This window comes from Acinonyx jubatus, chromosome C2 (assembly GCF_027475565.1).
Source record: "Acinonyx jubatus isolate Ajub_Pintada_27869175 chromosome C2, VMU_Ajub_asm_v1.0, whole genome shotgun sequence".
Lineage (NCBI taxonomy): Eukaryota > Metazoa > Chordata > Mammalia > Carnivora > Felidae > Acinonyx > Acinonyx jubatus.
In genome coordinates, this window is record NC_069384.1 from 80,433,878 (window position 1) to 80,443,999 (window position 10,122).

The window sequence follows — 10,122 nt, forward strand, 5'->3', positions numbered from 1 at the left end:
TTTCTTCTCTTTTTCTTACTGTTCATCCTTACTCTGGGCCTGGCCCACAACAACTGGCTTTCCCTACCCTAGAACTTGAGAGATTTGAGGTTTGTGCTCCTTTTCTCTCAGAATGCCATGCATTTCTATGTGAATTTTTCCCTCCTCACTGGAGACTAGCTCTCATACCAAGTAATGAGGCAGTCTGCATTAAATAAAAGGCCTTGCTATCCCTTTCCCAGATGGTAAGAACTTGTAGACCTTACATTTGTATGACCAAATTTGGACTTGTATTGCCATATCAAGAGATTCAGTTTTATTGCTTAACACGAACATCTTTATGATTCACATCTGCCATAATAATTCTATATAAAATATAACAATCCATAACTAACTTAAAACTATAATCATTTATTTTTTACTAAGTATCTTCAAGGGCACCTGGGTGGCTCAGTCAGTTAAGCGTCCGATTTCAGCTCAGGCCATGATTTCGTGGTTCGTCAGTTTGAGTCCTGCATCGGGTCTGCTGTCAGCACAGATCCCACTTTGAATCCTGTCTCCCTCTTTCTCTGCCTCTTCCTGTCTCTCTCAAAAATAAATATTAAAAAAATATTAAAAAAACAAAACTGTGTACCTTCAGATTATCTGGGATTTAAGCTTTATGCTGCAGCCTGAGTCTATGTTTGCTCCATGCATTTCTCACTCCCTTTAGACCAGAGGTTGCTTGATTGTTCTCATGCCAAAAGGCAGGAGTACAAGAAATAAGGCTCAAATGTGCTAGTCCATTTGAAGCCTTCCTTTGCATTACTTCATCCTTAACCCACTGGCCAAAGCAAGTCACTTGGTCAAGCCTCATATCAAAATAAATAGAATCCATTCTATCCATCATGAGGCCACAACAAGGGTATGAATGTAAAACACTCTTACAGGGCAGTGAGTAATTGGGACTAATAATTCAATCTACCACACTTACGGTATCACAGTTGTATTTATTTTCCACATTTTTAAAATGTTTATTTTGAGATAGAGGGAGATCGAGAATCCTGGGCAGACTCCATGCAGTTGGCACAAAGCCCATGCTCACCAACTGTGAGATCACTACCTGAGCCAAGAGCAAAAGTCAGAGGCTTAATTGACTGAGCTACCCAGGCACCCCTTCCACGTGGTTTTTAATTGTTTTTAAAGTTTATTTATTTTGAGAAAGAGAGGAGGGGAGTGGGGTAGAGAAAGAGGGAAAGAGAATCCCAAGAAGGCTCCACGCTGTCAGTGCTGAGCTGGATGCAAGGCTCGATCCCACAAACTGTGAGATCATGACCTGAGCCGAAATCAAGAGCTGGATGCTTAACCGACTGAGCCATCCAGGTGCCCCTCCACATGGTTTTTTAATTTAAGGAACATTCAGCAGACGTTAGAGCATGGACTTTATAGTCAGGTAGACTTGGGTTTGAATCTTTACTCCAGCATTTTGCTACCGATGAGAACTTGGGCAAATACCCTCACTTCTCTGAACCATGATTCTATTAATTTAAACCCTATAAATATTTTGGCATGTTTATTTTTTCTATGCATATGTTAGTTTCCTCCACAAATATGTAATAATACAATATATTTAAAATTTTTTTAACTTCAAAATAGCATTTCCCCAGACAGTAAAAATGTTGGGAAAGAACGATTTTTTTTTCTGCTCTGCTCCCCAATTCTTATCAGAGTTAAGGTCCTAGTGGTGAGGGCGGGGGTGTGTCTCAGGCTGTGCTCATGACAGAATCATATGGAAACCTCCATAAAAATATGGACTCTGAAGGCCCCCAGACTTGCAAAGACAGAACTCCTGGAACTGGGCTACAGTTCCCCACTCCCACCTTTAGGATGGTCTGATTTTCATAGTCAGTGGAGGAAATTAAATTCCTAAAGGGACCCAAGCCACTCTTTTCCTTCCTGAAAATCCTGGATACTCTGAATGGTTATCCACATATTTTAAACTGCCTGCCAGGTTCATGGAAAAGCATAGTTTTTAACTGCCGCATAATTTTGATCATATGGATGTAAATTTATTTTCCTTTTGCTGGGCATTTGGGTTGCTTCCAATCTGTCCCTATCTCAAGTAAATTATGTTGCAATAAACATATTATACATAATTCTTTGACCATATTTCTGATTATTTCCAGTGGAAAGATTCCTAGAAGTGTGATCACTGAACCAAAGGGTATAAACATTTTGAAGGCTCTTGTTAAGCACTATTTTGCCAAACTGCTTGACAAAAAGGTTATACCAATTCACTCTTCACACTAGCATAATCTTTACATAGTGTTGTTAGTGCTTTAAGATGGAACTCTAAAGGGATTATTTTCACTTAGGGTGAGAATGTGAAACTGTCACAGAACAGAATCAAATGTGGCACATTTAAATATAAATTTCTTTTAACAACTGAAGTTGGAAGCAATAAAATCTGTGGATATAAAAATCTGAATGACAAATGGAAGAGAGGAGTAGGAAATAAACCAGAACCTCTGTCAATACACTTCTAAGAAAAAGAGGAAAAGAAACAAAACAACAAAATGAGGTCCAGCTAGAAAATAACTTCAGGACAACAGAGGGGGCTCAGAAACATGCTGAAGAGGAAAATGATGGAACGGGAAAACACCTTATGTTCTAATCAAATTACTGATACACAGAGGTGATCAGAGGAATTCACACTGATGTGAGGAGAGGGAAAACACTGAAGAGGAAGCCGGTAGTAGTATTTGGAGCGCAGCCTGCAGATTCCACATCATTAGGGCAATCCAAAGGTTCGCTGGGCTCTGCTCATGTCTAGATCAGGTGGGCCGGGGCCCCACTGTGCCCACCCAAGGTCCACAGCCCCACTAAGCCTTCTGCTGATTCACAAGGGTATATATTTTGGAGGGCCCCTCTCCTCCCAGCTCTGGTTCTTCTGAGACCATCTCTGTTCTCCAACATGTCCATATGGTTCCCTGCTCCTCTTTCAGCAAGCTGCCAGTCTCACAGAACATTAGTGTGTTTAAGTTTATGAAGACATGGAGGGTTTGGGGGAAGGGTCACGCTGCCCATTATGCCACAAAGCACTTAAAATGACATTTCAGGCTGTCTGGTTTATAAACGTCCTTTTGATCATTCCCTACTGGTTTCTCCCTAGGTTTTACTGCATGCAGGGCCCTTATTCCCACAATATCCAACTCCTCCCCTCTCTTCATTCCCCCATCCTGTAGGGAGCACCTTCTCCTCACCCTGACCCCCAAGAAAAATTAATTTCCTGCTTCTGTAAGTGCAGCCTTCTGGCCCTTTTTGGTTGCCTGAGCCCTAGCCAGCCCTTATGCCCTAGGGGCTTATCATGGTATTTCCTGAAACTAAGACAGCTACTTTCCCAAGAATTCTGCTAATAGATCTTACCGCTGAAGAACACTCCCAGAAGATGATTAGAGTCAGCACTCTGCCTTCTGCAGGTAACCGAGACTCAGATTAAATGAACTGTCCCAAATTCCTAAGAGTGAAGTGGTGAGGACTAGACTCCAGGTTTTCTGTTTCTAAAGCTGTGTCTTTTCCATGTCAAATTTATGTTTATCACGTGATGGTGGCCACTGTTTGGCTTCTGAGTTTAGTAAGTGTACTCTAAGAGCTTCAATCTCTCATCAAAAGCAGCATCCCTGCCATCAATCTTTGTGCCTTTTGTTTCTGGCAGGAGTAACTGAGTTGGACAATTCAAAATTCTTTACTGCTGGATTCAAAAAGTCAACTGCTAAGTTGAATACGATCATAAAGCTTGTAGATACAGTAATCATCCACTTGTACCTCAACCTCTTCCCTTCTCTCTGAAAAGGCAGGCAGACCAGATGAAAAGCTTAGAGTTGGGCATAATGCTAGTGTTGAAATTTAATCATATTTCCCGCTGACTTCCATTATCAATTTGATGATGCCTTATCACAGAAAAAAATGTTTTGCTTGTAAGAAAAACAACACTTAAGACCACAGTAAGATTTAATAAACTATTCTTTTAAAAAACAATCAAAGAGAACCACAATGCATAGTCAGTGGACTGAACCAAAAGCAAATCGATATTTTATAAAGTTGCAGAAACCCTCCTTCCTCTGACTGGAGCACAGTGAAAAGATGCTCACTGGTGTCTTGCCTGACTTTTACATTTAGTCTTTCAGTCTAGGGCGAGCCCAGGATACATTTCCTTAGAGGCAGGGGTTAGAGATTTGTTTATTTCACTGACCTGGTGAGGGCTGCTGATAGGTCTATGTTAGGTGTTCTTCTTAATTTAGCAACAACCATAAAAAAATTGCCTATAAGCAGCTGCATGTGTGTTATTTAAAACTGTCCATATAAGCAATATTAAACTTCTGACAAAAACAACAATTTTCATTTTGGCATAGTACTTAGCTATTCTTTTTGCTGGTATTAGCTAATCAGATCATTTGCTCCTGAAGATCACTTCTGGGGTGATTGCTAAAAATGTCTTTCATATAAAGAAGGATTTTTTTTTTTTAAGTTACCCGGGAGGGTATATATCCAATTTGTCTAAAATGGGAAAAAGTTTCAAAATAAATGTTTAAAACTCGAGTTACCTGGGATATAAAAATAGATACCTCCCGGGGCGCCTGGGTGGCTCAGTTGGTTAAGCGTCCGACTTCGGCTCAGGTCATGATCACACAGTCTGTGAGTTTGAGCCCCACATCGGGCTCTGTGCTGACAGCTCAGAGGCTGGAGCCTGTTTCAGATTCTGTGTCTCCCTCTCTCTCTGACCCTCCCCCGTTCATACTCTGCCTCTCTCTGTCTCAAAAATAAATAAACATCAAAAAAAAATAAAAAAAAATAGATACCTCCCATTAAAACTAGAATTTAGGGGCACCTGGGTAGCTCAGGTCATGATCCCTAGAGTTGTGAGATCGCACTCTGCATCAGGTGCAAAGCCTGCTTGGGATTCCCTCTCTCCTTCTCTGTCTCTCCCTCTCCCCTTGCTTGTGCTCTCTCTCTCTGTCTCTGTCTCAAAATAGATAAACTTAAAAAAAAAAAACAAAAAAAAAAAACCTAGAGGGGTGCCTGGGTGGCTCAGTCAGTTAAGCATTCGGCTCAGGTCATGATCTCACACTTGGTGAGTTCAAGCCAGCTTCGGCTTCTCTGTGGTCAGCACAGAGCCCGCTTGGGATTCTCTCTCTCTCTCTCTCTCTCTCTCTCTCTGTCCCTCCCTGCACATGCACATACATGTACTCTTCCCCTCTCACTCTCAAAAATATAGAAACATTTTAAAAAATTAAAAAAAAACCTAGAATTTAGTCTACCCATTCTAATATCAATGGTATCTAATATCATTGGGTTTTAATATTTAGAAAAGAAAATCTCAAAAACCAATTATGAAACATGGTATGGAGGATTATTCAGTTGAATACAGTAATACATCCAGCCATGCTTCCTCCTTCCTCTTCTCAGAAACACTGAGAACCAGAGATAATTTCCCTGGCTTTGAACAAAATTATACCAGGCAGTACCATATTGTGTCTTCTCTATCAACATTACCAGAAAATGCCAACAATGCTGGACTTCTAGAAATTTTGCTTAGGTTTATTCTATTTTTTTTTTAGAGAGAGTAAGCAAGCGAGTGGGGAGAGAGAAAGAATCCCAAGCAGTTTTCATGCTCAGCATGGAGCCTAACTCAGGGCTTGATCCCACGACCGTGGGACCATGACCTGACCCAAAATCAAGAGTTGGATGCTCAACCGACTGAGCCACCCAGGCGCCCCGCTTATGTTTATATTTAATATTTTTTTTAACATTTATTTCTTTATTTTTGGGAGTCAGAGAGAGACAGCAGGAGCAGGGGAGGGGCAGAGAGAGAGGAAGACACAGAATCTGAAGCAGGTTCCAGGCTCTGAGCTGTCAGCACAGAGCCCAATGCAGGGGTCAAACCCACGAACTGTGAGATCATGACCTGAGCCGAAGTCAGATGCTTAACTGACTGAGCCAAACAGGCGCCCCTGCTTAGGTTTATTTTAAAGTCATGTATAAGTCCAATACTTCATTTGGGCAAAACTGCTAATTAACAACTCTGGTTTGGGGACAAGTCTATTTCTTCCTTTGACATGTTCCCCTGTTTCCAACCCCCTTTCTTTTTAGGTGTATTTGTTAGAGAAAAAGTTAAAATTAAATCTATATTCACAAAAATTGCTGAGCACCATCTCTAACCTGGCACAGATGTTCCAAAAACACACAAGATAAATTGTAAGTGTCCGGTGAGGAGGGCCATAGCCAAGAGGGTTACGAATAATGGCAACCAATCCTATTGCCATAGGTTACCTGCTGGTTTTGTTTAGCTCAAGTTCTTGCCTTTCTAGGTCTAATGGCCATGCCTTGTCCCAGATCTGACTCACAGATAGTCTCATTTCACCCTGCTGAAGCCAGATCACAGTAAGAATCAGGTTCAGTTCTAGGCATCACAGAATTGCATATGCAATGGTGGGTGATAGAGTGAAGAACAGACCCTCGTTCATGTGGGGGAAATTGAAGGATGGGGTATTTGAAAGAACTGGAGGCTATGATGACTGATAACACTAAAAGGCCTGGAGGAAGCTGTTCTTTGTAGCTCCACAAAGAAAAATGCCTTGCCTCACCTCCCTAAGTCTCGGATTCTTCCTTTATAACATAAGCCAGTGGGCTGGAAGATCTTGCTCTAAATGGCTTTGAGTCTATAATTGGCTGGGAAACTGATTTCAGCCCAACTCAAGGAAAATCTTTCTTCCAATCAACCAATCTTCCAGTAACAGGCAGCTCCAGGACATGGTGAGCTTCTAGTTCGTATGGGCAGAGTTGGGACAATCATCTATCAGAAAGCCTATGGCAGGATCTCCTGCATCCTCTGGGAAGATGGACTAGGTTACTATTAAAATCCTTTCCAACTTTGTCTAGAAACTTTTCCTGTTTCAAATAGTTGCCAGGAGAGAAACTCCCATTGTAGTGATGCTAAGGTGCTCAAAGTCAAGAACATCAGGAGGAAGAGGGAAAGCAAAACAGTCTGTGTAGTAAGACCGCAATATCCTCATCTGAGTGACAGGCCTGGTGCCAGATACTTGATAAATAGTAGTTCCATAGGTGGGTATTGTTCTCCTTTTACAAAATGGAATTGAGGCTCAGAGAGGCTACACAACTTTATTAAGGTCACACAGCTAGTAAGTGGAAGTTAGGGAATTCAACTCTAGGTCTACTGACTTTAAATTCAGCACTTTCCACAATGTTTCCCTATCTCGAAGGAGCAGTGTACAGTGGGAGGAGGCAGAGAACATAGAGAAGGCGTAGAATACCAAGGAGGCCAAATGCAGTATAAATAAGAAACCATGAATTACAGACTAAACTTCCATGGCCTGTAGGCAGGGAGAGGGTGTTTACTTACATGCTGAGTTTGAAAGGCCACTGTACCAATAATGAACATCCAATTATAAAACAAGAGGCTCCTGGTGTTTCTGCTGACATGACTGTTTTGGACTGAATGTTTGTCTCCCTTCCAGAAAATCTGCCAGATTCCCTCACTAGGACTATCCCCAATCTCTTCAGGCATTTACCACTTTTCCACCTTTATTATAATTACTTGACTCATGTTCCTTGAGACCATAGATTCATTGATTAAAGTTGTTTTGTTTTTTATTGTTATTTTATCATTTTATTATATGCTGTATATCTATATACTTAAATGCATCATACCACTGCTTGGATAGCTTCCATGTGCCCCTCCAAATCCACTCCTCACACTTCCTTGCCCTATTGTGTGCTGGAAGCTGCCTCTTACAAATGGCACTAATGGGATCCCTTGCACTCTGCCTTCTGCTTTGGTTCAGCCATTAGGGGGCACAGGCAGGAGTGGAAGAAGAGAAAGATGATACTTATTCCCTCAGCTTCCAACTTGTCAAGCTGCAGTGAGCAGTGACCATGTTCTACCCAAGTCTGAGGTTTCTACTAGGTAGTCTGCCTCTCCTGCAAATCTCTTGATTCCATTAAATTGTCCCTCCCTCCCATCACGCTTGAGGCTAAGCTCCCAGTTGCTGCTTGAGCAGGGCAGCTTTACCAGCTCTTGTTTATACCACCTAACCCCACCCAACACTTATAAATAGTGCTTTATCAGACTTTCAATCACTTGAGAGTGTCATGTTTCTTACCAGGATCCTAACTAACACATGTACCAAAAGCCTCAGGAAGGAAGGAAGGAAGGAAGGAAGGAAGGAAGGAAGGAAGGAAGGCAGGAAGGAAAAGAGAAAGGACTCTCACTCTCATAGCTCTTACCTTTGGTAATTATCTATGTATTTGGAACTAATTTGCTTATATCCTTCCTTGATTTATCAATTTTGGCCATTATCTATTAGATGGATTTCCCATTGAGGTCAATGACACTTAACCCTTCCACATCTCCCTCTTTCCAACACAGTTAGAAAGCAAGGTCTTTTGTTAGATGAGACTGGTGAATGAAAAGACAGCTTCTGTTCTTAGATAGGATGATTCAACATCAAAAAGACGTCTGTTATCCTTAAGTTAATTTATAACGCAATGCAATCTCAAAAAATACCAACTTTTTATGGAGCTTGACAAGCTAGTACTAAACTTCAAATAGAAAAAGAAACATGCAGGGGTGGGCTGGCTGGCTCAGTTGGGCATGTGACTGTTAATCTTAGGGTTGTGAGTTCAAGCCCTACATTGGGCATGGAGCCTACTTAAAATAAAAAGTAATAATTACAAAAAAAAGAAAAAAGAAAAACAAGCATGCAAAAGTAGCAGGAATATACTTAAAAACATTATTTTATTTAAAAAATTTTTTTAATGTTTACTCATTTTTGAGAGAGAGAGCAAGCAAGCAGGGGAGGGGCAGAGAGAGAAGGGGACACAGAATCTGAAGCAGGCTCCAGACTCCAGAGCTGTCAGCACAAGGCCTGACGTGAGGCTCAAACTCATGAACCACGAGATCATGACCTGAGCCAGAGTTGGGCACTCAACTGACTGAGCCACCCAGGCGCCCCAGGAAAATACTTTTAAAAAGAAAAACAAATGAACAAAAGAACAAAACAAAAGAAAAAGCCACAAGGAGGATTAGGTACACTGGACATGAAAACGTACTATAATGCCTTTCTAACTAAACAGTGTGGTATGGGCAAATGAACAGACCAGTAGAAAAGAAAATCCAGACAAAGAACCAAGTATCTATGAAACTCTAGTATGTGATAAAGTTGGCATCTAAGAATACCCAGCTAAAAGGAATACCCAGCTAAGAGGGTTTTTTAATACATAGTACTGGAATAGCTAGTTAGCTATTTGGAAAAAAGGGCAAAATTAGATCCATACCTCATACCATACACAAGAACAAATTCTAAATGGATCTGAATATACAAATGAAGCCACATAAATTTTATTTTAAAAAACGAGTGAATTCCTCTTAACCTGGGTGTAGAAGAAAATTCTGTAACTATAACTCAAAATCAAATGGAATGAAAGAAAAGATTGATAGACTCCATAAAAGCAAAAATTGTACATGGGAAAAAACACCATCAACAAAGTCAAAGAATCTGGGAGAAAATATTTACAACATGTATCACAGATAAAGGGCTGCCATTTCTCACATTTAAGTAACTCATAAAAATTGAGGAGAGGGGCACCTGGGTGGCTCAGTTAAACATCTGACTCTTGATTTCAGCTCAGGTCATGATCTCCCTGTTTGTGGGATTGAGCCCTGAATCAGGCTCTGTGTTGACAGTGCAGAGTCTGTTTGGGATTCTCTCTCTGTCCCTACCCCACTGGCTCTCTCTCTTTCTCTCAAAAATAAAATAAACATTAAATAAAAAAAAGAAAAGAAAAAAATTGAGGAGAAACATAGATCAAAACCTAACAGAAGAATGGACAAAAGACATGAACAGAAAATATGCCCCCCAAAAAGGAAATAAAGGTGATTCTTAAAACATATGAAAAGAAGTTCCTTCTCACTCATAATAAGAGAAATACAAATTAAAACCACACTGAGATACCATTTCTCACCTATTAGACTGGCAAAAATTAAAAGGTATAATCACACACCTTGTTGGCAGGCTGTAGGGGAATGGGCACTTTTATACACTGCTGATGAGAATGCATATTGGTATAACCTTTATAGAGGGGAAT